General features: G+C 38.6%; 1 long non-coding RNA gene across 6 annotated transcripts in view; it reads right to left on the bottom strand.

The window, feature by feature from the left end:
* Positions 1–26309, bottom strand: part of LOC109496181 — a 255448-nt gene that overhangs the window by 195518 nt on the left and 33621 nt on the right. For all 6 annotated transcript variants that reach the window (XR_006592396.1, XR_006592395.1, XR_006592393.1 and 3 more), the window contains exon 3: positions 9135–9261. This is a non-coding gene — a long non-coding RNA (uncharacterized LOC109496181). The remainder of the gene's footprint in view (positions 1–9134; positions 9262–26309) is intronic.

Genomic DNA, 26309 nt, shown 5'->3' with positions numbered 1-26309 from the left:
CCTTCCACAGAAGATGAGGAACAAGGCAGTGATATCCTATCTTTACTGATCCTTTTTAACATCATCCTGAAAATCCTAGCTAGTGCAATAAGACAAGAAAAGGAGACAAACAGTAGAATAGAAATTGATTTAAAAGACAGAAATAGGGGCACCTGGGTGGCGCAGTCGGTTGAGCATCCGACTTCAGCCAGGTCACGATCTCGCCGTCCGGGAGTTCAAGCCCCGCGTCGGGCTCTGGGCTGATGGCTCAGAGCCTGGAGCCTGTTTCTGATTCTGCGTCTCCCTCTCTCTCTGCCCTCGCCCGTTCATGCTGTCTCTCTCTATCCCAAAAATAAATAAACGTTGAAAAAAAAATTTAAAAGACAGAAATAAAACTTATTCTCAAGTGACATGATTGCCTATGCAGAAAACCCTAAAGTATCAGCAAAAGGACTCTTGGAACTGATAAGCAAGTTTAGCAAGGTCATGGGATACAAGGTTAATATATATATAAGTCAATTACTTTCCTATGTATCAGTAGTGACCAACTGGAATTTGAATTTTAAAAAACAATACCATTTACAATATCACAAAAAATGCAATACTTAGGCATAATTTAATACATATATGAGAAAAATTATAAAATTCTGATAAAACAAATCAGAGGAAGATCTTGGAAAATGGAGACAAAATCCAGGTTCATGGATTGGAAAACTCAGTATTATTCAGCTGGCAATACTTCCCAAATTGATTTACAGATTCAGTGTAATTCCAGTCAAAATCCCAGCAAGCTTTTTGTAGATATTAACGAACTGATTCTAAAGTTTATATAAAAATGCAAAAGGCCTAGAATAGCCAACACAGTACTGAAGAAGAACAAAGTTGAAGGACTCACACTGCTGATGTCAAGACTTATTACAAAGCTACAATAATCAAGACAGTTGTGATCCTGAATAAAGAACAGATTCATAGATCAATGGAATAAAATAGCTTAGAAGTAGACTCATACAAATATAGTCGGTTGATCTTTGAAAAAGGAGCAAAGCCAATGTAACGGAGAAAAGACCATCTTTACAAAAAGGGTGCTAGAATAATTAAAAGTCCATATGGAAAAAAAAATCTCTGCACTCTTATAGCTTTCACAACAAGGAACTCAAAATGGATTACATACAAATGTAAAACTATAAAAACTTCTATACAAGAGCAGGGGAGAGGCAGAGAGAGAGAGGGAGAGAGAGAATCCCAAGCAGGCTCCTCCACACTTTCAGTGTGGAGCTGACCTGGGGCTTGATCCCGCCTACCTTGGGATCACAACCTGAGCCAAAATCAGGAGTCAGACACTTAACCCCCTGAGCTACCCAGGCACCCCAATAAAAAAAAATTCTTAGAGACACATTTTCACTTTTAGGCACACAGTCAGGAGTTTCTCATTCACTTCAATTGCGTTTAACGTTAAATATTAATTATTACAACACCATAATTACTAGTGTAGCTTCGAGCATCAACAGAATGCTTAGTGTATGTAAGTGCTGTGCTAAGCATTTCATAAAAGTCCTTCAGTTGAATCCTTACAGCAACTCCATTAGGTGGATATTCGTATGTTTCCCATGCTAGGGGTGGTAACTATGAAGCTCAGAGGATTTAAGCAAATTGCTGTGATCACATTGCTGGTAAGGGGTTCTAATTTCCAGAGCAATTTAACTCCAAAAATTCATATTCACACCTACTTTGCTACATTTGCAAATTTCACTGACAGCAGTTCTCAACCTCCAGGAATTAAAACAAAATAAAACAAATAAAAAAGCATAAGAGTAAACAAATGAATAAATGCCAGGCCAGCAGAGCAGCCAGCCGATTGAGTAAAGTGGCTTTGAATTCCTTATGCATTTCCCACAACAGCTTTTCACCACTGTACAGATTGCTAGTCCCCAATTGTGATCTCATTACAAACAATATTGGTTGCTGAGATGTAGACCATGCTCCTTATCACTTACTCATATTCAATTAATCTCATGAAAACTGGGAGGGGAAAAAAATGCTATGCCTTAGAGGCCAGAAAAATCTTAAAGGTTGTCACTGTCAACAAACTCTATTCTCGGAAAACCAGGCCACACAAGGTCCATTCTAAATGCCTTTCCTCTTGGAGGAAGAGAGAGTCTTAGGACAAAGAAGGGAAGAAGTACCCCGAAGAAATAGGTTAATCCTTCATTTTGTTTAAAAAGACTTGCATTTACCTGTCTGTTTAAGAACCCCCCGTGCATCTGTCAAGCAGGGGCTGTGACTGATGGAAAAGCAATCTCACACTGAGATTTGCAAAATCTCACACTGCTCTTCTGGCATTTTTAAAAAGGCAGAAAGCTCACAGCAGGCTAAACTGGATAGTTCCTTGCAGGTTAAAGTTGGAAACCTCTGAGGAAAGTATTTCAAGCTCTGTCTGATGTAAAAACCAGCACCAGAGCTTACTTTTAATATGGAAAATCATAAATCGCTGGAATAAATGCCTGTTTGGGATAAGGCTGGCCGCGTGAATGGAACATGGAAAACGCATACATAATTTTGAGTAGAAAAAGCAAACACATTTTCTAACTTTGAAAGTGCTGCAGAATGTTAAGCCAGGGTTCAAACTCTATGACTTCCCCTACCCATCAGCTTTCATTAATTGTACTTTCAAAGACTCACATGAAAGGAAGGCATAGCCTCTGTGATCAGGTTCAGATTTCAATACAGATTCATTAGCTCCACTTTATGGATTATGTTAGTTGAGGTTTCTCTATCCCTGTTGGTGTTTCGTCCTCTGATTTTCCCAGGATTGAGAGAAGTACGTTAAAATCTTCTTTTAGTAGGATATCTATTTCTGATCCCTAGTAGTTTCTGCTTTTTGAAAGTTGTTGCTGTGTTATTGGAGGCACAGATAATAATAATGATGACTTTTGCATCTTGTGATTTTCAGTCTTTAGTGCTATGAAGTATCCTCCTTTATCTATTTTAGTATTGGGGGGCTTAATTCTATCTTGCCTATATCAGAACCCTTGTTTTTTTTTTATTGCAATTGCCTATTTTTTTATTTTTAAACTTCAAAATCATTCCATTTTAGGCATGTCCCTTTTAAACAGTGGAGAGCAAGATTTTGCTTTGGTGGACAGTCAGAAAACCATTTTTTTTTTCCTTTTGTAATGAGTGAGGAAAGCCTGTTATGTTTATTAATATGATCTATACGTCTGGTCTCTGTTGTGTCATATTGTTTTATGATTTTTTTTTGGTTGTTGAATATAGAAACTTGTTCACTGTGTGATCCTTTTCTTGCCCCCTCCAATTTTTAAGATGCATACTAAAGTACTGGGTAGTAAAATGATACAATGTCTGAGATTTTCTTTAGAACACTTCAGCCATCAAATGTGGTGGTGGGCAAGGAGAAGTAAGTACAGATAACACTGATGGTTAGTGAAGCTGGATATTGGGGTTCATGGTCGTTTCCACTTTTATATGTGTTTGGAAATTTTTGTTTTTAAATACAGTTTGCTTTTAAAACAGTTATAAAAAATAATTTCATCTTTTTCATGTTACACAAAGTTTGCATGGTTTTTATTTACTTTTATAATAAGCCAAGTTCTATCTTCATGAACATAGACCCGAAATAATGAAAACTTAAGAGCTTCATAAAGAGAAGTGTTAGTCTCTAAATCAAATAAAGACCTCCTCTATTGCCTCAAGCGCTGCAATAAATTATACATACTGTAAATGAGCACAGCTTCTTTTAAAGTTACAAGAAACAATTTTGTCTTTGTGAGAGTTTTATAACTACATCCAATAGCCTATAAAAAGCCTCTCTTGATGTGGTTCCCATGGTGACAGGACATAATATATGTGTCCATTAAATTTGGAAATGTAATGAAGTGTAATAAAAATCTACTTCAGAAAAATACACTTCTCAGCATATTTTTATTAATTAAAATATTGCATTGAGCATTTTTCATGTCTGCATGCCTGACAGCAAATAAAAGCTTTGCCACATATTAACTGTGACTCTTGAGTTCCATCCAATATTAATTGGTACAAAATAGGAAAGGCATTTTTGCAGAGAAAATATTTTGACTGGTGGCCCAGAGTGATTAATGGGTAAACAGTTATGCCTCTTGAACTGTGCATATACCATTTCAAATGCCACCAGCAATACGGATTCTGACATTTGTATCCACAGGGACAGGAACAGACTAGAAAGTAAGTATCGTTAATCCTTGAGGAAGAAGAGAAGTTCCTCATTGCGGACTCCCTACCAGAGCCCTGCCAAGAGTATGTGACCATTTTGCTTGTGCGGGAGGCAGGGTATCAGAAAAGCAGTTTGAGAAAATCCTGCACAAATTCAACAAACAGGAACACAAGCAAGGGCCACCAAAGCCATCTCAGTACACAACTAGAGACATAGAAGTTACAAAAAAAGAAAAAAAAAAGTGGGGGAAGAGAGAAGAGCTGAAGAGTAATGAGCAAATCACTCTCATCTTCAACTCTCGATAGTTAGAATTTTAAGCAGAATAAGAGGAAAGGAAGGAGTCTTACCCTCAGGACGATTACTCAGTCATCTTCAAATAAGAAGAACATTCTCAACTACCACCCATTTGAAACCCTCTGTGTGTCCTCGCAAATTAACAATATCCGAATGACTTTGACTACTTGAAAGCACATGCAAAACATAACTGGGGAAAGTGTACATAGCTCCCACTCACCCCTAAAATCAAGAAGAGTATGAATTGCCTCTCATATATGACATTAATCTGAGAGACATGTGCCTTTTAAGCTCTTCTGTCGTATTGCGATGTAATATCTACAAGAATTGTTCACTGACCTGGTTGCTGTTCCATGAAGAACCCGATCAATCAAACCACACTGAGCAAACCACCCAACTAAAGAACTAATAAGTGGGATTCACTATGTCATAAACTTTCTCTCAAAAATATTTTGTAAAAACGCTCTTAAAGGAGGGGTGCTTGGGTGGTTCAGTTGGTTAAGAACCGACTCTTGATTTTGGCTCAGGTCATGATCTCACGGTTCGTGAGTTCGAACCCCACATCTGGCGCTGCACTGGCAGTGTGGAGCCTACTTGGGATTCTCTCTTTCCCTCTTTTTCTCTTTGCCCCTCCCCTGCTCATGCTCTCTCTCTCTCGCTCTCAAAATACATAAATAAACTTAAAAATATACACTCTTATAGGATTCCCATTACATACCTACACCTCAAGACCCTAGATACATTTTCTGGAATTACAAAAAATACCTGAAAAAAAAAACACCACTGCTCCCACGTAAATAGAACCATACTCAAAAATGAGAGGAAACATTTGGGCACCATATTTATACTAGACTTGTCACTGAGGGCAGAGTATTGGTATTATATCACTATTAGATGGTACAGATTTGTCTAGCCGTGGCAGTGAAAAGGCAGTTGATGGCAATACACAAATGTTTGTTCTTCCAAAGCAAATTTCTTTTCTTCCTGGTTCAGAAGGTTTTTTGGAAGTTGGAAACTCTGGATGTTATACATATATCAAGGCAAAATGGAAAGAAAAAGAAGTGAAGAAAGGCCTTCCAAATCTGGAGGCTCCTGGGGCCATGGAGCACAGCCAATTCCCAAAGCTACTCCTTACTTAATGAGGCCTTCCTTTCTCTAATCATGGGAGGGATTCTCTACCCAAATACATCAGAGTACTCTGCGAATTAGAACTCTGGTCAGGCTTGCCTGATTCCCAACACATATACTCCAGCTCCTGATTCCCAACACATATACTCCAGCTCCTGTCTGTTCCAGAGTTTCTCTGAAGTGTTCCCCTAGCCCCTGATGCTTCATTTCACATTGAAGCACTCCTCAGATTATCTTTAATGGTCTCCTTCTCTGTGCCTGTGCACCCATCAGACTGTGAGCCCCTTGATGGTGGGAAATGAATTTTACTCTTTTCAGCATTCCACACTTGAGTACTCAACACAAAAATGTTGGCTTATATAGATGGAAAAAGTCTTGAGGATGAATTTTTAAAATACTGTTTACATATGCACACTGATTCTGTCAAATTCATAATGGCACACTTCCTCCTTTGCACCTCAAGATCACATTGTCTGGATAATAGATACAGGAGGATGTTTACATTGTTCTCGGTACTGGTTTAACTCTTTGAAATATTTTAAATATTACTAAATTGTCAACTCTGAATATGGAAAAAGAGAAAATATACATACTGAGTCTCTACCTCTGCCTACTTGTACCCATTTATTTTTTTTTTTTCACAGTATATTTTTTGAGCACCTATAAAGAATTGGATTTGTCCTAGGCATTGGGCAAGGGGAGTAGTGAACAAATAGAAATGCCCTTTGCACCCATAGAGTTTATCTTCTACTGTACTTGGGGAAAAAAACAATAAAATAATAAAACAGAGATACCAAGCAAACTCAGGCTGTAATAAGCACTTACAGAGAACAATAAAACAGATGATGTAACAGTGTGGCTGGAAGGAAGGAGGCGCTATTTTCAGAGATGGGCAGAAAAGGCCTCTTTGAGGTACTCCAACCAGGATAAATGCAGAAGAGTGAGGGAAGGAAGTGGGGTAACCTATGAGGTCAGAGAGTGAGCTGGCGCAAGATTATGGAAGGTCTTAAAAAAATGTTGCAAGGAGTTGAGATTTTATTGCAGTGCCAAGAGAAGCCATCAGAATGCTTTAAGTAGGGAGGGGACAAGAGTTTATTTTAGGGAAGACCACTATGACTGTTGGGTAGACAATGGAATGTGCTCTGCCAAGAGGTGAAGTAGAGGATCCCTTATGAAAACTGGGCTACATTTACTCGACTTCATTCTAATGGTTCCCAACCAGGGACACTTTTGCCGCTAAAAGGACATCTGGCAATGTCTGCAAATATTTTTGTTTGTCACAACTAGGAAAGAGGTGGGTGCTAGTGGGCAGAAGCCCCGGATGCTGCTAAACATACTATGATGCACAGGACAGCCCTACTCAACAGACAACTATTCATCTAATGGTGCCAAGGTTGAGAAATCCTAATTTGTCCTATGCAGATCTGCTCTTTGACCTCTGGGTTGCATGACAGAAGCAACAGAAAAAACAAGCTATACAAATTCTAAGGTGTGTGTGTTCATAGGAAGCAAAGACACAAACTATGGAGGGGAAAAAAAGGCCCAATAAGAAGAAACTGTAAAACTAGACTCAGAGTCACTCCAAACATGGAGCCATCCACTAGCCCCGCCTTGTGTGCCAAAAGCAAAGACACTTAGCTCTTAACACCAGCTGACCCCCCCCTTAATTTCTTATTGCATCATCGACATGGTGAACTTCGAAGATGGAGAATACATCCAGTTATTTTTTTTTTTTAAGTTTCCTTTAATTAAACTAAATGCCATTCCATTTAGACTATATTAACACTGAGAAAGTCTTGATGAATGGCATTTCTTGTCCTTGTATGTATTTTCCCTTCAATAAGTTGATAATTGCCTTCAGAATTTGATAATTTTATATAAGTGATTGGGATTAAAACTGTTCTCTATGACAATACCTGGTCCTTTTCCATTCATATGTCTAAAAGCAGAGATAGCATTCCACACTGGATAGCAATGCCATATGCTGATCTAGGTTAAGCTGGATTTTTTTTTTCCATGAAGAGACTGATGCAACAGGATTCTCCCAACAAATTATTACGCTGAGTCTCAGAGAAGGTTTCACACTCTAAGGGAGCCCCTGGGATGCTGTTATTACTCTTTGAAGGACACTTGACTTTCACCGAACATCTGCCTTGTTTAATGTACCTCCGCTAAATGTGAGCACCTGAACTGAATATGTTAACCAAGGAAAGCAACTAGCAAGAAACCATTCTGAAAACCCTGGGACTTTGCAGTAGGCTACAATACAACTTAGATCCTCAAAAGAAAATCCTTAAAAATAGGTTTCAGGAGTTTCTTTTAAAGTCTGTATTTTCTGAATAGTAATAATGAGTGAATATCAACAGAAATGAATGGAAAAACAAAGATTATATATTTACATTCAAATGTGAACATTAGACCTACTGGAATAAACAGATTCTAATATGAGGCAATCCATAGGCAGACAAATATATTTAACAATTAAATACAAGTTAATACCAGTGAGGGTGGCAGGATAGTTACTCTGACACACTACTGGGGCAGGGTTACAAATTATTACCAATAATTATTAGTATTATAGAAATATTTGTATATTATTATCTGCATAATTTGCTTTTGTAGAAGCATCTCGCAATAATTTTTTGAACAGTTTATGCCGTATAATCTGATGGCTACCCTCCTAACTTCCCTTCTATCCTAAGTGAGTGATCAGAGAAGAACACAAAGATTAATCAATGAGGGTACTTGTTGCAGAATTATTAATAATAGTGTGAAATGGTAACAACAACAACAAGCAATTCAAATGAATTATGGTTAAACTCAATTAGGAAATATTAGTAAGTCATTAAAAATGAGTTTTTTAGACAAACATTCAGGATACTAGTGTATCCCTAGACCTTCAAATAGTGCCTGGTACATGGTATTACGCCCTCTAGATAGTTGCCAAATGAAAGAATATAACTTTAGGGGAGCCTGGTTGGCTCAGTCAGTTAAGCATCCAACTTCAGCTCAGGTCATGATCTCAGAGTTTGTGGGTTCAAGCCCCACATCAGTATCTGTGCTGACAGCTCAGAGCCTGGAGCCTGCTTCAGATTTTGTATCTCCCTCTCTCTCTGCCCCTCCCTTGCTTGTTCTGTCTGTCTGTCTGTCTGTCTCTCTCTCTCTCTCTCTCTCTCTCAAAAATAAACATTAAAAACAAAAATTAAAAAAAAAGAAAGAATATAACTTTAAATGGAAAAGGGTACAAAAATCACTTTTTTCAGTATAATCCACATTCTCTTATAAGCATACTTTAGATAGATATAGATAGGGAGATGGACAGACAGACCTGTACCAATGCATAGAAAAAGATCAGAAAGGAAATACTCTGACTTTAAAATGGTTATTTTGGGGTGGTGAGTTTATACATCATTTTTATATTCTTCATTTCTTCCTTTATTTAAAAAATCTTCTACAATAAATATTCACCATTTTTAGAATCAGAGTGATCTTTTTAAGCGTACATGAGAAATATAAATCACTATACCTTTTGGTGGTGTTTCTTCCTGGACTTGACTCCACCTCTCTAATAGGTCTTTTAAGTGTTATGGGATCAGTCAATTAATGTAGTTTAATAAACATTTGCTGACACTCTGTTAGGTGTCTTCCATGATCTGGGGACACATGAATAGACAATAAAATTCTTACTCTTAAAGATATTACAGTAAATACAAAGTTTTATTAGTTATGTTTTTAATATAAAGATAATACAGTTAGGATAAAACAGAAGAAACCTTCATAATGGAAGTAAGTGGGCACAGGCCACCATGAGAGAGTAAAGGCAAGAAGAGTCTCTTTGCCAACCTGAGGGAGACCAGTTCTAGAAGCAAAGGAAAGGAAATGAGCACAGGAGGAGACCAGGTTGGCATGCGGCCAAGGAACCAAATGAGACAACACCTGAGATGTGAAGTGAACAGACAGCAAGGGTAGCTTTGCTTTTTGGTTTGTAGTCTAGTCACATCTTCGTTTCTACCCAAGGAGAAATGATAAATGACATGTCTATTGCCTTCGCCAGCCGTAAGGCCAATTTATCCACCCCCCTCTGCCTGACTTTGTCAGTAAAGCTCCCCTCTCTTGGTTATATCTCCACAACCCTGATCATTCCATTCTCCACTTTTTCCACATATCCAAATCTTCCAGCTTTCTTCCCTGCCCAAGAAACACATTCCATAATGTTTTTGACATTTTAAGACAGGGAAAAGCATTTTAAGACAGGGAATTCATGACTGAAGCTGCATAGAGGATCAGTTCAAATAATTAAGTAACTAGTAAGATGGTAACTTTCCAACAAGACTCCCGCAGCCCTTCTCTGCTTATTGTGGTATAGGGCATGAGTGATGGATTACCTTAATACCAGGCCCTTTGCATTAGTAAATACCAAGTCCAATGGGAATAGCCCCGGGTAAGAAGTATCTCCAGTAAGGGTCACACCAACATACACTTTATTCAACAGCCACAGATACAGTATTTACCAATCTAAGACCATGTGGCCAATAGGAATTTCATGCATTTTGTGGTATAGTGTATAAATATGCAACTAATGTGGACATTCTTTTAATTTTCTTTTTTAAACACAGAGTTCAGAAATAATTCAAAACATAAAGCAGCATAACCAATATGTGGACTACAGAATGCTAGTTTCATGGGATTATAATGGATGTTATAAAAAAAATGAGGATCCTGGTTAAAAATTCTGGGAAACACTAGGTACAACAAGTGTCTTTATCATTAGTCTTGAACAAGTCAAGGCAAATTGAGTTTCTCCTAGAAAATGATGAGATACATAACATTTCCCAAGTTTATGTGACCATAGAATCTCTTTGCACAGGTTATTTTGCAGGTCTAGAGTTCTCTTAGGGACCATACTTTAAAATTTAATCATAGTACCACATTAGATTTTAAAATTACAGAATCAGATTAGATCTCTAATCTCTGTCAGGAGTGATTTCAGAACAACTGTCCTCAATAGTGTCTGCACATTAAAATCACACGAGAGAGGCACATGGGTGGCTCAGATGGTTAAGCATCCCACTTCAGCTCAGGTGATGATCTCTGTTACGATTTCATGGTTCATGGGTTCAAGCCCCACATCAGGCTCTGTGCTGACAGCTCAGAGCCTGGATCCTGCTTCGGATACTGTGTCTCCCTCTCTCTCTGCCCCTTCCCTGTTCATGCTCTGTCTCTCTCTGTCTCTCAAAAATGAATAAATACGTTAAAAAAATAAAAAAAATAAAATCACATGAGAAACTTAAAAAATTTCCAATGCCCAACCCTTACCTCAAATCAGTCAAATCAGAATCCCTGGGGCGAAGACCAAGGCATCAGTATTTTGTAAAGCTCTGAGGGGATTATAATGGGCAGCTGGGTTGAGAGCCGCCACCTTTGTGTCTCCTACCAACGCAGGCCGCTCTTCTTAAGGCATCCCTGATACCTTGGTGTTCTAGCTTTTCAACACGGTGAGCCTCTGTGGCCCCTTGTCACAGCAAAACATTCCTCTGCTATGTTAAATACAAGATGAAAGCCACTGTGTCTAAGATAACATTTATCTCAGTAATATCTTATATTGCTAAAACTGTAGGGCACATGCTACATTCCTATCTCCCATCAGTAAATGAAGGGCCTATTTTATTTTTTCCCCTTAGTAGTTTGAACATAGCGCTCCACATAAAATTCCCACAAAGGGAAAAACAAGCCTCACATTTATTAATAAAGTTCTAACAGCAAATATTGAAAACCTGATATCCAGACAGAGTACAGAATATTAACTGTGACATGTAATATTTAAGGGCAGAAATTTTTTATTAATATTTATATACCTAATATGTACAATCGAGAAGTCTAAATAGCAGAGATGCTTTTTGCATTATGCAGACACGGGCCCAGTGAATCTCTCCAGCCTCCAGGGCACAGAGTAAGACTGCCTTGGAGGTGGGAGCTGACACAGGACTCTTTGCCAGACTTTGCCTTGGTAGGAGCCTTAATTAATTTTATTTATAGTTCTACCAAGTACTGCTCTGTTTCTTCTCATTGAATTACTTGGAATGCGTGTTTAGTTGTAAGGCAGTGCTTTTGGTTGAATAGTGAAAATAAAAATACTTGAACTCCAGGGACTCCAGCCACACAAATAACCATTCAAAACTTGGAACCTAAAATGATATGCCTTTGAGTGAACGGAGCAAAAACCATTCTCATAAATGATACCTCCCAAATCACTGTCCCCAATTTGGGATGAGTCGTGATGCTATAGGCCATTCTGTTAAAATGTGTGAACAGTTTTACTTCTAGCTACCCACAGATTTCATGCAAAATTTGCACCAAAGAAAACAAAAACACCTAGTGCTTTATCCTTAAAACTAAAAAGGTTTATGACAAGGTAGTTACATTATTTATTTGAATAATAAAATAAAGCCCAGTATCAACCTGACTTGCAAACCAGCTATCTGATCTTAGAGTCACTAATCTTTATTTCCTTCATAATCCAATTTCCTTTATTATTTGCAATGCTAATGACTGTTTTGATTAAAGAATTAGGGATAGAAATGATAATGCTGTATAATTAAGTATGCAGATTTGGAGCTTTTTGCTTTTAAATGCAGTGTTTTCAAAGAGCTAGATCTTGGTACTAGATAATTTGTGAAATTATATATTGCATTAATAATGTGCTGGAATAGTTAAGGGGCTAAAAATTTCATGATTATCCCACACCCAATAGTTGGTGGTCCATAAATATACCAAATGAATCTAAGTAGGCCTTTAGAAAATCCAATTTATTGAATTAAGTATGAGTTTTAATAGCCCAATAAAACATAACTGAAAGAAAAATATTGCATGTTACACTGCCCAACTTCGGCATAGCAATTCATTGAATTTTATCTCTCAACAAAAAAATAAATACTATAATTATTTTTCATGACAAATTTGTATCTAATTTAAATGATACTCCTTTGTGAACCTGAAAGTTTCTATGATAATGGGGGAAAGCTATCTGCTTGTTAGGTGTTTTAAGACTGAAATATAAAAGGAGCCTCAGGGAATGTGTAGCACTTATGCTAAAGAAGAGGGAACTGGGAAAGCAGCTGAGAGGCTGGGGCAATTTACGGCTGTGTTTAATTTTGTGGTTGGGCTGCTGTCACACAGAAGAGGGACTGAACTTTCTCAGAAGCTTCTGAGGGCTGCAGAGCAAATAGATAGTCTGTAAAACAACTTACGGAAATCTTTTCAAGCAGTCAAAATTATTTCAAGAATGGAAAATCCCCAAAAGGAAGTGAGTCTTTCATTAAAGAAGCAATCAAGTCCAGGCTTGAAAAACACAGGCAGAAATACTTGAAGAAGAGGTCTGGCATGGGAATCAGGAGTCAACTGGATTACTTTCAAAGTCTGGTTCTACCCCGAGGTCCTAGAGTTTTCTGAGATTAATTACAGCCAATTGGGAAATATTAAAAAGTCAAGGAATTTAAATGAATTATTTAAAATACCAGAAATCAGAATCTAAAATGAAACTTTTAACTCAAGGTGCAGGCACTGGAAGACACACAGATTTTTGTAATTAAATCATTCTCTATTAAAAATCTGTACAAGTATTGTCATATTCCTCTCTCTCTCTCTCTCTCTCTCTCTCTCTGTGTGTGTGTGTGTGTGTGTGTGTGTGTGTGTGTGTGTATGGAGACTTTTTGGGAGTGGTCTTTTTTGATATTTCAAACTGAAATCTATCAACTATTAGATACCTACATGCTTACAGTTGCTATCCCTAGAACGCAAGGTCATAGATTATTTTTATTGTCTTCTTTTTGCTTATGTTAATATATTGGTTTTCTTCCAAGGTCCTGTTGGGGTGCCTGGGTGGCTCAGTTGGTTGAGCGTCTGACTTTGGCTCAGGTCATGATCTTGTGGTTCATGGGTTCAAGTCCCATATTGGGCTCTGTGCTGTCAGTGCAGAGCCTGTTTCTGATTCTCTGCCCCCTCCCCCCTTGTGTTCTCTCTCTCTCTCTCAAAAATAAATATACATTTTTTAAAAAGCGTCATTTTTAGGGGCACCTGGGTGGCTCAGTTTGTTAAGGCTCTTGACTTCGGCTCAGGTCATGATCTCATGGGTTGTGAGTTCAAGCCCCGCATCAGGATCCATGCTGACAGTGTGGAGCTTGCTTGGGATTCTCTTTCTCTCTTTCTTTCTTTCTCTCTCTCTCTCTCTCTCTCTCTCTCCTCCTCCTCCCCACTTGTGCTCTCTTTCTCTTTCAAAACAAATAAATAACTTAAAAAATTGTTTAAAAAAAGAAAATAAAAATAAAAAAGGGTCATTTTTAATTGAGAATTAATAAATTTCCATAAAATATTAGATGTTTTGACTACATGTGTACATTCACAGAATAAAATTAAAAACTGAGACACTTAGATAATCCTTCATCAAAGCCTCCTTTTGACCTTAGTTATCTGGGTATTATGTAAAAGAAAAAGTTTAAGAACCTAAATTAAGGGCACCTCGGAGACTCAGTAAGTTAAGCATCTGACTTTGGCTCAGGTCATGATCTCGTGGTCCATGAGTTCGAGCCCCGAGTTGGGCTCTGTGCTGACAGCTCAGAACCTGGAGGGATTCTGTCTGTTTCTGACCCTCCCCACCTCATGCTCTTTCTCTTTCTCTCTCTCCCTCTAAAAAATAAACATTAAAAAAAGAAAGTAAATTATAATTATCTAAATTTGTTCTTTAATTTCTCAGTGAAATAGCCTATGTATTCTTTCATCTGAAAGCTCATACAAATAAATAAAATCAGCATTCTGGACACACTTTACTGATAGAGAGCACTGTCTTAATATCTTTCACAATATAATTGTACACTGAGGGGTATTTTAAATTTCATAATATTTTAGTTTAAAATTAAATCATTGTTGATAATTATTTAGGATTATAATAGCAACAACTGTACTATAATCATGGGGGTAAAAAGGTACTAAGATTTAATTCTGGTAAAATTAAGTATTTTACCAAGCTATTAGCATTGTAGTCAAAATTAAAGCAATAGCCACATGGTGCAAGTTCAGAGAAAAAAAATATGATTTATCTGCTGCTCCCTGCTAATATTAAGCAAGAGAACTTACAGAAAAAAATCCATAATATTTGCTGTGTACCTACCATCTAAGTATTCTATTTTCAAATTACAGCTGTCTTCATTTAAATGTTGTGACTGACAGTTAAAGATATCACAGAAGGCCCTCCAAAGGGATTCAGGCACCATAATTGCAAGATTATTTGAACCTTCTGGAAACCACTGCATTGGATAACTCAGCTTCCAAATAGAATTTCTAGTGTCTACCAGCCTTCCTCAGTGTGTAACTCAATTTGTTGTTTTAGGAGACTGCAATTTTGGAATCATGCCAAGGAAACTAGTGTGCCATTAAGAAAAATATGATTCTCTTCCTGTAGGGATAGAACCATACACACAGGTGAGCAAACAGCTAAAAGCAGCTACCGTTGAGGAAAAAAAAAGGTAGTGACACCAATTCCTTCTGCGAGCACTTGCTTCATTCTCTGAGTCCGTATCCTTCCTCCCAGCCATACTCAGAGACAATTGGTCCCCTCCTGCAGACTCAGCTTTATTCTCCAGGCCCTATGACCAATTTGATCCTTCATCAGAAACCATTAAAAAGCATTTAAGTTGACTCAAACTTTAAGTCAACTTAACTCTGGCCTGCCATTGGTCCTTTGCCTAGTCTGATATGCAGCCTTTTCACCAAGACTCCCATCTTTCATTTCTGTCCTGATCAAGGATTCCTGCCTTGTTCTTCTGCACCTAGCCATCTGCTTGAAAACCAGGTCAGGAAGCCAGTCTTTCTGACGCTGGGACCCAACACTGCCCTTGTGCTTGAAAAAAATTGAGGCTCCCACATGTTTAAAAAGTAACACAGTCATGAGCATGTACATGTATGCATGTGCAAACACACAAAACTCTTTTTTCGGGTTAGATGTATCTGTATCTCCCTATTCCATTGAATCAAACACTCTAAATCTCATCTGTGCCATACTAGATCCCATTTATGGGGCTTGTATAAAATAGTTCAACCATTCCCTTTCACAATCACTGCAACATCTTTGCTTTGGGTGGTACAAGAGGTAAATAGGCATGTAGCCACCATTCACTTTCAGAAGTGTGGTTTAATCTGCATTCCCTCACTTGCCTTCCCAGTACAGGATACTAGTGGATACCCCCAGCTGGAGTATCCACAGCTCTCCTTTCACGCCTCTGCTTTACTAAACATATTTAGGATGAAGTCATAGACCATAAGGCAAAATTGCTTTGGGATCTTGGGAGCTTCCACTACCACCAAGAAGAATCCAGAAACACACTTGTGACACTGGTGGATATTTGGGAGAAATGGTTATTTTGCATGCACTAGAGTATGGTTGGGCCACAGTGATTTACTTTGTAACAGGTAGAACAAGAAAACTGCTCAAAATTGTTCTGTTGATGTATAAAGCATATCATCTGCTTTGCTGCTGTCTATTAAGTCTCTAAGAACATTAGAAAAAAAATTTGGAGTTAGCTTGAACTAACTCATTTTAAACTAAATTATTTTGGGAAAAGCAGGGAAGCACTGTGCTCTCTGAAGGGCTGAAAGCAACTCACGTGGGGAATTTTTACACCACAATGATAACATAACTGAATCCCTTGAAGAGCCCAGTTGAGAACTGACTTTCCTGGCAACTCTTGCCTAGATGATTTCATCTTGTCTCATGGATTAATTACAAGCTCATGACTCCTACATTGAAACCTTGAGCCAGGGGCGCCTGGGTGGCTCAGTCAGTTGAGTGTCTGACTTAAGCTCAGGTCATGATCTCACGGTCCGTGAGTTCGAACCCTGTGTGGGGCTCTGTGCTGTCAGTTCAGAGCCTGGAGCCTGCGTCAGATTCTGTCTCCCTCTCTCTCTGTCCCTCCCCCATTCACGCTCTTTCTCTATCAAAACATGAATAAACGTTTAAAAAAAATTTAAACCTTGAGCCCAAACCTGTCCCTGACCTCCAGGCTCACTACCTAACTGCCTCCTGTTACCCTACATGGATGTTGATCAAGCATCTCACAACAAACACGTCCAAAATGGAGATAATGTTAGTCCTGAAATCTTTCCTTTCTTACTAAATACCACCTCCATTCTTCCAGGTATGCAGGTACAAATCTCGATTTCTCTCACACTCAACCTATTAGCAAATCCTATAAGCTCTTCCTTTTAAATACCCAGAATTTGATCCCTACTTACTATCTCTACCATGACAATTCTGCTGCAAGCAGCACCATGTCTTGCCTGGACTAACACAGCTTCCAACCTATGGCTTCCCTGCTTCCACTTTTGCTCCTGCATGTATTCTACACAGAGCAGGCAGAGGAAGCCTTCAAAAAGGTAAGTCGGATCGTGTCACTCCTCTGCACAAACCCTTGCAGTGGCTGTTCAATCCATACAGCATAAAATCCGGACTCTTCACCAAGGCTTATATGAAGCTAGCTGGTCTACACCTCAACCTTCCTCTGTCCCTCACCTCCATTTTCCTGCTGATGCCCCCTATCACTCTCCCCCTTACCCACTCTTTTTCATCCACAAGGGCATCCATGTTGCTACACCAAACACACTCTCATCCCCGGGACTTTGCCATGGTTGTCTGGAACACTCTTCCCTGATATCTGCAAGTCTTGTTCCATCACTTCCTGTAGGTCTCCGCTAGTATAACCTGAAGGATGCCTTTTCTTTTCTACATAAAAGCATGCACATAATAGCATGTCACACCCATATCACTCCTTGTTGCCTAATCCTGCTTTATTTTTCCTGATAGTATGTAATTTACTTATTTATGTACTGCCTGTCCTCTCTCAGAGGATGTAAATGACCTGAGGGTAGGGACTCCGTATTCTCAGCATCAAACAGTTCCTGATACAGAGCGGGCACTCACTATGTATTCGTTGGTTGATTAAATGAATGAAGAATGTACTCTTTTGTCCCTAGTCTCCCTCATAATGGAAGCCTGCATGTTTGTACATCCTTGCACATCATCTGGAACACATCAGACCGTGATCCAGGCTTTCACAACGTCCCAAGGATGGAAAATCTGGAGTTAATCATCCTTTTCAAATTGGCACTGCCCTATGGGCACTTTATCATCCTTACCCCTAAACTGCTGGAAAATCCAGATTGAGCAATGACAATGTTCTCCTCAGGAGCCATTTGCTGTTCATAAAACTCTAAAAAATAGCATCTATGGAACAAAGAGTCTGATGCAATGTTAGAGATACATTATCCTGAACAGCTAAAGATGGCTTCCAGGAATAGGATGTACCACGTAATGGCATAATCGCCTGTCCATTTCTCATTAAAAGGGGCCTGAAAGTGCACGGGCACCAAACATTTATTTCTAAAGCTTTTTGTGAAGTTGTTCTGATAGATGGATGTGAGTCTGTAAATGAGAATAGAATAGAATTTCTAATAACTTAGAAAATCCTTAAGATACCACATCCCTTCTGAATGTGCAATTAGAAAATAAGGCAGTGGAAAATAGAGGGAAGAAATTACTGCAGAGAAGACAGCAAGTGAATTTTAGACAAATCTTACTTTTTCAGAATGGAGTAAATGATTAGAGCAAATATCTTATTATATTTTTATGCATTATGTATGTAAAGTGCTTGGGTCAGAGGAGGCACTATTTAGTAGTTATTATTTTATTCTCTGTGATAGTGGTTGTGATCACAGACTTTGAGGTCAGATCCACAAGGGTTAATTCTTAGGTGACACTTACACCCCATGGAACTGGACCAGTCACGTAGCATCTCTGATCTTCCATTGTCTTATCTAGAAAGTGGACATAACACCCTTCATCATGGAAGGACCAAATAAAATATGCATATAAGGGAAAGCATATAATGTAGCATCTAGCATATAAATAACAATAACATTTTTATATGAATAATAGGTAAAATGGCAGGCATCACAGGAAGAGATTGAGAAGAAAGAGGGGTATCTAAAGGATGTTGTGCTTACTCTTCCATTCTTTCAGGTCTCTGCTCAACTGTGTATGGCAGGAGATTGGAAGAGCTGCTAACAAAAGAAAAGGCTTGGACTCCTGTTTCTCATAAAGTATGGAGCGGGGATCATTTCCTTCTCTTTGCCAAGTGATTTGCTGCCTGCCTTCACACTAACTTAACAATCCTCCAAGGGTTTGATAAGGCCACTCTTCCCTAGGAAGCTCAACCTCTTAGAAATAAGGTAGGCACATCCTTTGTCACTGCTCCAGTACTGCCAGTTCCTCCCTTGCAGGGAGGTTGTAGGTTGGCTCTACTCATGACACTCCAATCCAAGTATGTTTGACTAGTTTTCCGGCACCTTGTCCTCTGGTTATAGAAGACTCCTCATTCCTCCCTGAAGAAAGAGGCTGGTCACAATCTAGCCTGTGCATCACATCCCTGTGAAAAACCTGCTGTCCTCCCCACCAACCACAAACACAGATGATTTCTGACTCCTTTGCCTCATCTGTTTGCCTTATTAGAACTACATCATGCCTTCTAGAACCTGCATTGCCACTGCTGGTTCATCTGCAGCACAGGTTAGGATCCGACACACCTGATGTCTACTTCCCACTCCCCATTTGCTAACCATGTGACCTTGAGAATGTTATTTAATGTTCTTAAGCCTCAGTACCCTTATCTGTAAAATGGAAATAATCATATCTGAGAGGATTATTCTAGGAATTCAATGAGATCATGGAAACAAATGTTCACTCAGTGCTATCACATGACAAGTGTTTTATGGGCACAGTGTCTGGCACATAGAACTCCGTGAGTCATCAAAAAAATATTTATAAAAGCATTTATTATGTGTCAGGCATTGTAGTGGGAGCTTGCGGTTCAATAGAGGAAGTAACACTCAGTTCTGGCATTCAAGAAGCTCCAAGACTATCACTGGGGTGGGTGAGAGAGTGTTGGTCGGGAGAGGTGGGGTAGAGCAGGCATGATGTGGATGGATGGACAACAAAAGCTGCAATCACACCACAGTGTGGTAGGTGCTATGATGGGGTGGGATTATAAGGGACTAGGCACCCTGAAATCTTGAAGGGGCAGAAAGGAGTTTTGGAAATCTAGCTGAAACCTCAAGGGTGACCCGTAATTAGCCACCCAATGGTGGAGGGGGGCAACAATAGAGGCAGGAGAGATGATAAGGTTGGCGGGTAGGTTGGTGCTAGGGGAGGCGGAGGATGAAGGATATTCTTGGCAGGAAATGTGCAGAAATCTGGACACAAAAGAGAGCATACTGAGATCAGAGAGCCAAAACTATGTCAGTATGGCTCAACATAATGAAGATAACCAATAATACTGAATAAATTAACTAGCTAAGTAATTGGTTAACTGGACTCTCCACCCTTCCTACCCTAAGCTCTGATTGCACTTTTCTGCTATATGCTGCATACATTTAAAGACATTTTCACATCCAGTGGGAAATAAGGGCTAAGAGCAAATTCTCTGGACTTAGACTGCCTACGCTCAAATCTTAACTCTGCTACTTACTAGCTGTGTGACTTCAATTACTTACCTCCAGTTTCCTCTCTCATAAAACTGAGATAAAAATAGTGCCTTCTGTGGTTACACGGATTTAGTTATTAGCATGGCAGCTGACACAGAGTAATCATCCAATAAATGTTATTAACATGACATATACTCCTCCGTAATTTTCGCTGAGTGTACTTCTTGTCTCCTCACCTGACTGCAAGCTTCTTGGGGTCAAGGACATAGTCTTCAACATTTTCTCTTCTCTGATAGGATAGAGTGGCACTGGTTTAAAATGCTCAATAAACGTGTGCTGACAGAGCTATATTAGCTCAGGCAGCATAGCAGAATGCTTAAGACTGTGAGTTCCAGAGCTAGACGTGCCTGGGCTCATATTTACAGCTCTTCCATTTACTGGCTTTTTGACCTTAGGAAAGTTACTTAACCTCTCATTGCCTCAGTTTTCTCATCTGTGAAGTAGGGATCATCATAATAACGACTTCACTGGCTAGTTATGAGCATTTAATGGGTAAAGCCCTTAGATTAGGGCTGGTATTTAACTAAGAGCTGGTATAGTTACTATCATTCTCTTGTATTTGTAGCATCAGAATGAAAAATTGGAACTGAGGTGGGAATTCACGATGTCTAAATATGCAGCCTATCTAAAGATATAATGGAAATTAGACACGTATAGTTTCTATGTATTTTTGTAAAATCAACTGCACATATGCACAAATATTCACAACCTCATTATATTAAAAGTAACAGTGTCTAATGTAATAGATCATACATAGATTTCCTTCTGTTTCATACCTGATTTTGCCTTATTAATCTTGAGTCACAGAATCCTGGCTTTAGCACAACCCAAATAAGAGACTGGAGGGCTTCCCAGAAATAAGAAACCAAACAACAAGAGACCAAGACCGCATCTTAATATCCTGATACCAACAAATAACAAAAATTACAGCTTTAAAAAGTTAGATATTAATGATTGATCCAATCCTTAAGAGACTCTGTGCAATTTGAACCATCAAAGTCAGTTCTAAAGCTGGATCAAATCCACTTACCCATCCCTGATTTACAGCTTATGGATTTTATTCTTCTAAGGATCTGTAATCCAAATATCTCATTTAGGGCTCACGGGGGAAGATGCAATAAAGTGTACAGAATGCTAGGAATTCAAATGGGGAAATTCCTAACTCCTTAATTAAACTTGCAGGGATAATGCTTTCTGCATGAATCAGATTCATAAAAGTATAATAACAACCATAGATTTATAGCTGGACAACAGATATATGTCATGCTCTGAGTTACATGCAGCTGAGAACAGAGTTTGTTAAAGCTGAATTATGGCAAATGCCTTCAACTGAAAAAACGTATGCATAAAATATTAGCCATGATACACACTTAGAATACTCTGCAGTATAATAAAGACAGTTTCTTTTAAAGGTTATAAATTAAGAATGCTTCCTTTCAAATGAATTACAATTACCACGTTCTTTTTAAAAGTGGCTGAGCATGTATCTTATGCCTAATTCCTATTTAAAGGATATATCCTTAACCTTAACAGTTGCCTATGTAACTTTCTCTAGGGTTCCTGGATTACAGGCACACAGCTACTATAAAAATGAGAAAGAAATACACCTCAGTCATCTCAATTGATAATTATTGTGCTTGCTACGAAGCTGCTTCTTTGATTCAGTGAACAGGTTTGCAGGTGTTTGGAGCACTCCCCTCCCCCCCCTTCCTTATTATTTTAAGAAAATCCAAGTAGGACTGCCTAGGCAGTAAATATCCCTTGGACAACCACCATGAAAGTATACTTCTTCTTCCAAGCCAGGAAATGAGAATAGAAAAATTTTCAAAACATTTGAAGGTACATTTTCATTAAGAAACTTGGGGATTTGAGCTCATAATTCACCCCTTCAGGAAAGAGAATTTATAGGATGGAATACGTGATCCCCCCTCACCCCAAAGCCAGTAAGAGGACTCTCTCACTTAGCTGGTAGATGATGGAGTGAGTTCTGGTACTTTCAGTTGTCAGATTTGCAATAACATTTAGTCTTTGCAAATTACTTTACCAACTCCCAAGATCATCAGTCTGTAGTTTTTTCTTCCCCCTTGAAAGTTGGCTTTGGTTCCTACTGGTCTACTGACTTGAGTTATTGTTGAATTTATCCAAAACTCGTCAGCTTTTGCTTCATCAACTCTCTGCCAGGACATGAGCCACCACTTTAAGGTTCTTTTTTTAAAAGGAGGATAAATGTATACATACATAATGCTGTTTACTAAAAAGATACTCTCCAGTTAATGAGATCTAAAACTATCTTGCTTTAAAAATTGCTATTCTTTGAAGACATTCAAGATTCTAATTTTGTATGTTTATCCAGCAGCTTGGTGGTGGGGGGGGGGAGGAGTTATGTAATATAAGTCTTTTCCTTTCCCTGTGTTACCTTTTTTTTTTTTTTTAACTTTTTCCTCCATATTTGTGGAAAATTTTGAAATGGTGGAAAAGATAAAGAACAAAATATAAAAGTTGCGCCTGGGTAGCTCAGTCAATAAAGTGCCTGACTCTTGATTTTGACTCAGGTATTGACCTCCAGGTTTGGGAGATCGAGCCCCGAGTGGGGCTCCATGCTTATAGTACTGAGCCTGCTTGGGATTCTCTCTCCCTGTCTCTCTCTCTCTGCCCCTCCCCTGCTCTCTCTCTCTCTCTCTCTCTCTCAAAAATAAATAAATAAAATTTAAAAAAGAACAAAATATTTTTAAAAATATTCCTAATTTCAATACCCTGAGATAATTACCATTAATATCTTGACATTTCTTTCTAGAATTTTTCCTATGCACCTTCTAACAACATTAGGATCATAATATGTGGCGGTAATTTGACATACTGCTTTCAAAACGTAACATTATATCTGAGAACGTTTCCATTTCCATGTGCTTTGAAAACCCAATTTTTTAATGGTTGTATAATACTCTGTAATGTGGACATGCCTTAATGAATTGAACCATTTCTATTAAGTTTGATATTTAAGATATATTTAAATGTTCATACTTATACTCAGATTCTTATTCTCATCTCTAATTATTTCCTCAGTTTCTACAAGTGCAAATATTGTGTCTGGAGATATTTTAGAAGGTTATTTAGCACAAACTGTTTGCTGGACACCAGTCCTTACTTTAGTAATATTGGCTTTATAACAGGCAGGTACTATTGTTACCCTTATTTTATAGATGAGGAAGATTAAGTAATTCCCCACAGTCTCACCACAGAGGAACCGAGCTTTGAGTGCAGGTAAATGGTCCTAAACACTGTGCCAAGCTGCCTTTTGGGAAAAGTTGCAAGGCTTTTGATAAATATTGGCAATTTTTATAAAGATGCTACCCTATGCAGCTACCTATAAAAGCACACACCTCACCTTACATCACCTTAAATCCACCAACACAGGATATCATTGTTTTTAGTATCTGTCCCAAAATTTTAGATTCTAAATTTGCGTTTATTCAACTCAGTGCCTTGTTTCTGAATTATATACATATGTTTGCTCTTCAATAAAATAGTACTGTGAACGTAATTGGAGCTCACGCCATACTTGTAGATTGACTGATTAACTGACAGATTGAGAACAAAGGATAATTAATTCAAGTTATTATCAAGAAGTACTGATTTGGACAACTTGAATACAGGCCAGCAGTCTTGAAAGAACAGGGTGTCCATCTGAGCCAGTAAAGACAAGGCAAATATGCGTTGGTACAAAAAAAAACCACACACCATCCATTCCTCCACTAAGTGGGGTTCTGTTCCTAACTCAGACACAAGCTGAGAGATGATCCTTCAAAGAGTTTACCACTTCTGAAGGGTCAGACAGAAAGCAGTTGGAAAATAACAGGATGTTATCCAGTCATGAGCTAAATGAAACAGAAATGGTAGAGTAGGTCTGAGGGGGGAGAGAACTCACAAATGCTAGACCCAGCGTGGAACCCCAACAAATGCTGAGACATCATCTTATGCAATTGTACTGAACTGGGGAAGCACATCCTTCTGAGAAATAGCGAGCCCACTCTTTTGGATGAAACCTAACTCAGGAAAAGTAGAAATGTCTGCAAAGGGCAACAGTTTTAATTGCCTTTTATTTTTAAGCAGGAAATGTAATATCTGTAACCATACCTAATCATTTTCTTATTATTACTTCGGTTTCCTGGAAGTGGTTCATTTTGTTTCATTTTATGTCAAAAATGTAGAAACTACATAACTAGGCTGACTGTATGCTGTGCTTCTAAACACATTTTGTCCGTGAGTTTGAGCCCCGCATCGGGCTCTGGGCTGACGGCTCAGAGCCTGGAGCCTGTTTCCAATTCTGTGTCTCCCTCTCTCTCTGCCCCTCGCCCGTTCATGCTCTGTCTCTCTCTGTCCCAAAAATAAATAAACGTTGAAAAAAAAATTAAAAAAAAATAAATAAACACATTTTGAGTTTGAATCAGATATGTTGATGCTTATGTAAGTCACCTAATTATGAAATGTGGCTTGTCTAGTTTACTTTGTAATGAAGTGTTCTTTAAAATGAGAACTTATTTTTTTGTTGCAGAGGCTATTAATAGTAGCTTCTTAAATACAGAACTACTTCTCATGCTTGTGGAAACATGGGCTTACTTCCAGACACTTCTTCAAAGCAAATTCTGCAGAAGTGTAAATACTGTACTATGTATTATGTTTTTCAGTTGTTAAAAATGTAATTATAAATTGACTAAAAAATTTTAAAACATTGAGATACAAACACACCCAATTTCTTTCACTAGGCACCAAAAACACAATGCTTAAACCTATAAAATTTGCAAAACCCACCTGTGACACACAAAAATGCAACAAAATGTATTGGCTCTAAAATAAGAAAATTGCAAAATAGGAATTAATACATTCCATTTTTATACCTACAGAATGCAACATTTTTAAAAGTTTATTTCTTTTTGAGAGAAGGTGGGGGGAGGGGCAGAGAGGGAGAAGATCCAAAGCAGAGCCTGATGTGGGGCTCAAACCCAGGAACCATGAGATCACAACCTGAACCAAAGCCTGACACTTAATCAACTAAGCCACCAGGCACCTCCAGAATGCAACATTTTGTTAGCTATCCAATGACAATTAAATCTTATGATAGTTACATATAAGTTAAAATGTACCACTTCTCTTATTAACATATGTTTTACATGATTTGAGACTCTAAAAACAAGAGAACCTAAGACCTGCAAAGATCTTAAATTGGTCCTCAGTTTGAAGAGGTACTTCTGGGGGCACCTGGATGGCTCAGTTGGTTAATCATCAGACTCTTGATCTCGGCTTTGGTCACAATCTCGTGGTTGTGAGATTGAGCCCCGGCATCACCGGGCTCTGTGCTGGGCACAGAACCTGCTTAAGATTCTCTCCCTCCTTCCCTCCCTAGCGCATGCTTGCTTGGTCTCTCTCTCTCCTTCCCTCTCTTTATCTGTCTCAAGAAAAAAAAAAAAAAGAATTGAACAGGCACCTCTGTCTGAGCAAGCTATTTTCAGGCACTCCTCTATTAAGCATGGCTCTCATTTCTCCATTAAGTAATGTATATAACATACCTAAGGAATATTTAAGATATCAACAGGTATTATAAAATTTTTACATCTGTCTACAGCCTCTGTAATAAAAGTTAGCTGCTTCAGGCATTGGCTTCTGCTGACTATACTATTTGAGATGCTTGCAGTATAGTTTCCTTTATTTTAGTCACTGTTTAGTCTTCATTGGATATGCAGTTTCCTCCTGCTTTTTGCTCAGACCCTGGAACAAACTATTCACTGCTCCTCCCCACTGGCCACTCAGTTTGTGGTACTTTATTAAAAACAAAAACAAAACAAAAAAAACAGCCCTAGAAAACTATACATTGTCTCTAGGTTGAAATTCCAAATTCCCCAAGAAGAAAACTGATCCATCTGGGGCCAGGTGCCCTTCTCTGCCCTAATTAACCATGGTCATGGGGCAGGATTGTAACTTCTGCAGATAGAGTATGCATATGAGACAAAGGTCGGGGCGGGGGGGGGGTGTCTTGGCCTGCACCCCAAGATAATAGAGCAGGAGTCAAGAATTAAGTGCCAATGCTTTGTGTGAGAGGTGCAAAACCAGGGCAGCAAGA

Source organism: Felis catus, chromosome F2 (assembly GCF_018350175.1).
Source record: "Felis catus isolate Fca126 chromosome F2, F.catus_Fca126_mat1.0, whole genome shotgun sequence".
In the NCBI taxonomy this organism is placed as follows: Eukaryota; Metazoa; Chordata; class Mammalia; order Carnivora; family Felidae; genus Felis; species Felis catus.
This window is presented reverse-complemented; position numbering and strand designations above follow the sequence as displayed.